General features: G+C 40.9%; 1 protein-coding gene across 1 annotated transcript in view; it reads left to right on the top strand.

Annotated features, from left to right (window-relative positions):
- The first annotated feature begins 3,202 nt into the window (after positions 1-3,202).
- Positions 3,203-6,134, top strand: part of RNF19A (ring finger protein 19A, RBR E3 ubiquitin protein ligase) — a 166,154-nt gene continuing 163,222 nt past the window's right edge. Inside the window, exon 1 of the mRNA XM_044421713.1 lies at positions 3,203-3,394. The gene's annotated coding sequence lies outside the window, so the exon portion shown is untranslated. The remainder of the gene's footprint in view (positions 3,395-6,134) is intronic.

The raw sequence follows: 6,134 nt of genomic DNA, 5'->3' as shown, positions 1-6,134 counted from the left end.
CTAATCCCTTCAAATTCAAAATTCAATGCATTTGGATACACAAAAGCTTCCCTGGGTGAAAGCCATCTTGGTAATTTATTATACAGTTTGATCTTTAACTTTTCCCACACCAACATTGAAATTTTTCTAATATAGTAACTTAAAAAAGAACCATGTGACTTAGCCTTCTCATACCAGCCTATTTGCGAATCATTCCCTTCAAAATACCAAATTCTCTTATTCCTTCTTTATCCCTCTACCCCTTCTCTTTTCCTTTGTTGTCTGTACTTCTCGTATAGGATTCTATTCCTGAGGGCCAGACTGCACATGATGTAAAAGTCCTTTCACCCATGAGGGAAACTCAGAGTTGAAATACATTGGGCATGCTTCTTAAAAGAAAGTATTACTTTCAAGAGCAAGCTTCTTCACTCTTAATTCAACCCCTTCCTGTTCTCCCCATCCACTAGTAAAAGGTTGTGTACCCACTTCAGCTGGTAGTTACTGGCATGCTAATATAGCATACACTTGGGTGCAGAACCTCTTTCAGCCTGAAAGCCTAATTTCATTTTGGAGAAGCTCTAGGAGTTTGAATTCTAATGGTGGAAGGGACCTTGTTTGTCTTCCTCAAGACTAGGAGACATCTTGCTTCAGGTTTGTGCTAAAAGTCCTACATGGTTCCATATACAGAGATAAATTTTGAAGTTTTGGTGCTGATCATCATATCCTCATAGCTACACCTCCAAGGAGAGTCCAAATTTGTGGACAACTGTGTCAATCCACATCAACAAGACAGTTCTAGGATTTTTCGTCTGCTAGGAACAGTATTTTGAGGATGCTAACTGCCCATTCAAAACCAAGCCACTTCAAAATGCAAAGAACAATATATTGCTGTTAGGAAAATTCATTTAGCCCCAACCATTGTGTGGGAACAGGAATTTTTGAGGGTGGCAGATGGAATTAGTAATTATGCTAATAAATAAGTACTAGTGCTGCACCTGGAACTTGTTAGCCTTGGTTCCATTACACCTGTACCCACCACCTGTGTGGAGTTTAAATGAATCCTCAGAGTTCAAGAGACAATACAGCATCCATTTGGGGTCCATCTATAGGATTGGTTTGCAGATGTCCTTTGCTTTCCTCCCAAATAACCACAGCCATGAACCTTATGTAGAATGCACTTGCTAAATCATGTGACAGCAATTATTTGTGAGGAATTTTTAAAGTTTAGGTTTAAAAGAAATGTGTAGGGGCAGTCTTCTATGTAAAGCCTAGATGAAAAGCCTTTCATTTCTTTTTAATAGTGTAACATCATAAAACAATACTGATGAAAGGGAGAAATGCAATGGAACATGAGCCATTCTGGAAGCTAATAGCTGAGTATGATAATTTTATTGTCTCAGTGGGTAAGAGATGAGTAAAACTTCCTTATTACACACATTTATTCCTTACTAATAAACAGCTCTGGATGATCAGTCATGAATTAAAATACCAAATTCAATGCATAACTGACTGAGCAAAAGCATGCCAACTTCTTGTGACTGACCAACATACAGCTTTCTTTTAACAACAGCGTTTAGCAATACAATACTTGACTAGTCATTTCTGGGGTGGGGGTTTGAGGCTATTTGTCTAAATTTGCTTGCACTTTGCTTTGCAAGAATGGAATTTTGATGCTAAAAGGATGGTGGGACAAGCCAAATCAAGCTGGAGATGAGAGTGGAGGAGAGGTGGCAGGAAATAGACAAATGCCCAGAACTATTTACCAACTGGCAATATGCCACAGTGTGTCACAACCTCTTTCTGATATAGCATAGGGTGTCCCATCCTGATATACCCCAGAAGGACTGAGCAAAGTACCAAAGTGATCTGGATGCTCAGGCCTGGATGCCAGAGTAGACCTCTGAGAACTGTTCTCTGACCCTCTGGGGTTCTGCATATGATCATAGCCTCAGGCCCCACAACCTTTCATCCAATCATTAGGCTTTTGTGCTGTTTCCCCCCCTTTCCAACAGGTTAAAATCCTTTACTAAAACTGAGTTTTAAGTCCCACTAAGCATTCTAAGCTACAATATGCTAGTAATTTTATTCTATAATGCACCCAGATGGCACTTATTATTAGAAAGATTAAAAGTGGACTACAGCTCCCATCATTCATAGCCAATATATCATGATGGGATTTGCAGTTCAATTCCTATAGAGAGTAGCCAGTTTGGAAAGGCTGGTGTAGCGGGTAAGAAGCTGAGCAGTTAATCAGAAAGCCTCCAGTTCAACTGGTGCATGAGTCATAAACTTGCTGGGTGGCCTTAAACAAGCCTCTCTCTTTCTGCCTGTTATCTGATCTGCAAGATGGGGGATAACCAATAGCTTACAAGTTGGTTGTAAGGATTACAACTACACAATGAATATAACGTGCATTGAACACCTGAAGGTGCTGTGCAGATGTTAATATCATTGTTGTCATAATCTGTACACATTGTGAAGGTATTTTTTTATCACTCCAACTTAGATTTCTGATCATGTGCAGATAAACAATATAATTCTCCTTACTGTGTGAAGCTGGTAAATGTAAGTAGCCATCTATATCCAGTGATAGAGAAGACTGAATGGCTGGTTAGCAGAGGTTTATTTATTTATGGGTGAAAAGTCTGCGTTTCACCAAATTTCTTTTTGGCAGGGGCTATCAGTGATCCCATGAAACTCCCTCTGTTTCCACAAGTGGTCTTGGGTCAGTGACAAGAATGTTGACTATCAGCCAGGCTTTCAATTGTGAGGTTTTCCCCTTTTATGTAAAGTTATGGCTACAAAAGTTGAAGTGAGAATTCTTTCTCTCTGGATTCTGGGAGGCTCCTAGCAACACAGTTTGGGAAAACTCTCACTTTCAGTAAATCTAGAGACACCTTTTGTAAGTGAGAAAAAATAGTCTGTCCAGGAATAGGATAGTACAAAATAGCAGCCGTTTATCTGCTTCAGTACTCCATCCTGTGCTTTTGAGCTTAACTGAAAGAAACAAAGTCCACTGAAAAACTCCTGACTATAGTCATAATTAAGCCATTAATATCTTGGGGCTCTTTGGGATTAAATTTCCTGCATCACTCTTGTCACATAAACCCATCTTAAATAATCCTCTTCTTTCTCTCCAGTTTACCCTCACAACAACCCTGTGAGGTTGGTTAGGCTGAAAGTCAGAGACTGGTCCAGAACTGCCCAATGAGCCTCACGGCTGAGTGCAGACTAGAAGCTGGGTCGTCTCAGTCCCAGTGCAGCTCTCTCATCAGCACAGCAGCATTCAGATAGAGCCTTCCCTCTCACAGGTCATGGATCACTTGCTGCATGAATCATCTTTATCAGCCACAGAATTCCATTGGCTCAAGGATCAACAGCATGACAATTACCAGTCCTGCAGGAATGAACTCTGGTATGTGACAGCTGAATCATTTTTTATGTATGCCTTTTATGTATTTATGAGGAGGAGACAGGATAAGAAAGATTGGAAACAGCATCATTTGCCTTGTGCCTCACAACTTATTGGGTTAATACGCTGGAAACCAGAACTAGAAGTGCTGCCTGCCTTCATTTTGCAAGCAGTTCCCTTTCTTGAAAGCTCATAGACTGTAAAAGCCGGGCAAATGCTTTTCCTTTCCCATTGATCAATCTGGCTCTGTGCCTGGGATAAGAGCAAGTCCCACTTGCTGAGTCATGCTTATTTTGTTTTAGTTACTTTGGTAAGGGCTCAAATTGCTTGCTTCTTGGTCAGGAAAGCATTTTTGTTTTTATTTTAATTCTCCTGTTGAAAGGACAGGGTCCTTTGTGGAGTGTAAAGTGTCATTGGTGCAGTGCATAAGAGGGAATCATGTGGACAAGGGCCCATTGACCAAAATCCAGAAACTTGGACCAATTAATTCTGCAATATGCAACTTTTCTAAAGAAAGTGTCCTTCAGGTAGGTCTAAGGTTCTCAGAGGGTTGAGGAGAAAAGCTGCTCCAGTTTTTGCATCTCTTGAGTTGACCAAGAGACAAAATATAGACCTCCTCTCTGCCATCCACGTTCCAGCAAGTGGGTCACTGGAAGTTGCATATTGTGTGTGTGTGTGTGTGTGTGGTTTTGAAACTGAGGCTGAGTGGTTCCATTTCCTAGTTGCTTGTTTAATGTCCAAGTTTGCCAAGATGCTTAAGCACTTCCAAATCATTGAATTAAATGGGAGCAGGCTATTCTATCAAGCTGCTTCAGAGGAAGAGGAGAAGCAAGGCCAATCAATCAGCAGTGTTGGAATGGAAGACCAGCTCTGAGTGGTTTGACAAGAATCGCTGTCCAATTTTACTTTTGTTCCTCTCCCTTCCATTCCCTTTTCCTTTGTTTTCTGTCTTCAGATGTTAAGCCTGCAGGCAATGACTCTCCTTTTAATGAGAATATTTAAACTGCTCTGGGAACCTTCTTGGTTGAAGAGTGGGTTAAAAATGCTTTAGCAAACAATAAAATTAAATAAGCATATGTTTAACTCTTCCAGTGAAATCAGAGAGACTTTAAAAAGTGGTTAACTTTGGCTGAACTATTACTTCTTTCCTGGCATTAGTCTTGTGCTTTTTTTAATAGCTGTGTATCAAGCTGAAGTCAACAGGTGGAGGTTTTCCCAGAATTGTGTTTGCAAGTTTGAGAATAGCTCTACCAGATGAATTGCTGCTTGTCACACTGTGGTTAAAGGCACAAGAACCCTTTCAGAAAAAAAATGTTGGTCACCTTCCTGGAGCTCTGTCCCTGGGGTTTCTGCTTATTAATCAATTGATATTTTTTCACACTCTTTGCAGCATATTGCAGCTAATACCTCCCATGGAAAATAATTATGAAGTGGCTAGATCACAGTTCTACGAAATAGGTGTGACCTTCCTGGGAGAATCAGTTTGGAAGCTGGGATGCTTAAGCCTTATAAAAAGAGCTTCCTTGAAAAATGGAAAGTTCTGGAAAATGCATCTTGTGCTGAATTTTGCAGTAAGGTTGCTGAATGGGACAACCTGCTGCAAACACAGCACACCTTTGATCAGAGAATTACACTGGTGGCCAGTGTACCTCCTGACCACATGCAAGTTGATGATTACTAGAGGGATCACTCCATATCAGTGTGGCGTAGTGGTTAAGAGCATGGGACTGTGACTCAGAGGATCTGGGTTCTAGTCCCCGCTGGAGCCAACTGGGTGACTTTGGGCCAGTCACAGACTCTCAGCCCAACCTACCTCACAGGGTTGTTGTTGTGGGAATAAGGTGGAGGAGGAGAATGATGTAAGCTGCCTTGAGCCCTTTGTAGGAAAAAGACAGGATATAAGTCGAAAAATAAATAAATATCATCTGCATGTTTACTGAAAGAGCAGGGTCTCCTTGTTCTGCCACTTGCACAAGGACATCTGATGGGAAACAATGAAAGGCCCGTTTCTGTTATGCCACCTGTTGTTGGAATTCCTTCCCCCTATACCATATATGATAGGCACCATCCATGGCAGCAGTTAGGCACCTGTGCAAAATTTATCTGGGCATCTGCTGATTTTAATGCCTAACTTGGTGGATTTTCTTTGTGGATGCTTTTCAACTTCAGATTTTCTTATTGCTGAATGAGAAACGGCCTAAGATCTGTAGATGTGACAGGCAAATGGCCAAGAGGTGATCCAGTGATTAGACATTTTGTGGTGATGCTCACAGCACTTCCTTAAAGTGCCCAGAAATCGAAAAAGGTTGGGGACCCCTGGGCTAAATGATATTTACCTTGGCCAGTAACCTAGATGGTTTATTTTTGCTTGACTGATGCTGTCAAATTCTTCTGGTAAATAATATATGCATCATTTTTGTTACTGAGAAGGCACAGTATTTGACTTGGTACTTTCTAGCTGACTTTGAATCCAGCATAAATTTGAGGTTATCCATTTCATGCCCTTTCTCAGTTCTTTGGGAAGCTAAGGTTTAGCTTGCTTTATTTGCTGTGCAATGCCAAACGCTAAGAACCTAAGTTTGGGATGGAATTACTCAAATAAATGCATTCTAATTTAGTGTGTAGAAGAATGTCTGTCATCTGAGATTTGATCCTGTGTGAAATGACTGATCTCATCTTTGTAACTCTGTTCATGCCTTGGTAAGATGTTTTGCTTGTTTGGCTTTTTGATAATGCAGCAGCC

The sequence above is a fragment of the Varanus komodoensis genome, unplaced genomic scaffold (assembly GCF_004798865.1).
Source record: "Varanus komodoensis strain SLA01 unplaced genomic scaffold, ASM479886v1 scaffold12, whole genome shotgun sequence".
In the NCBI taxonomy this organism is placed as follows: Eukaryota; Metazoa; Chordata; class Lepidosauria; order Squamata; family Varanidae; genus Varanus; species Varanus komodoensis.
Note: the sequence above shows the minus strand (reverse complement) of the source record. Positions and strands in the feature narration are given on the sequence as shown.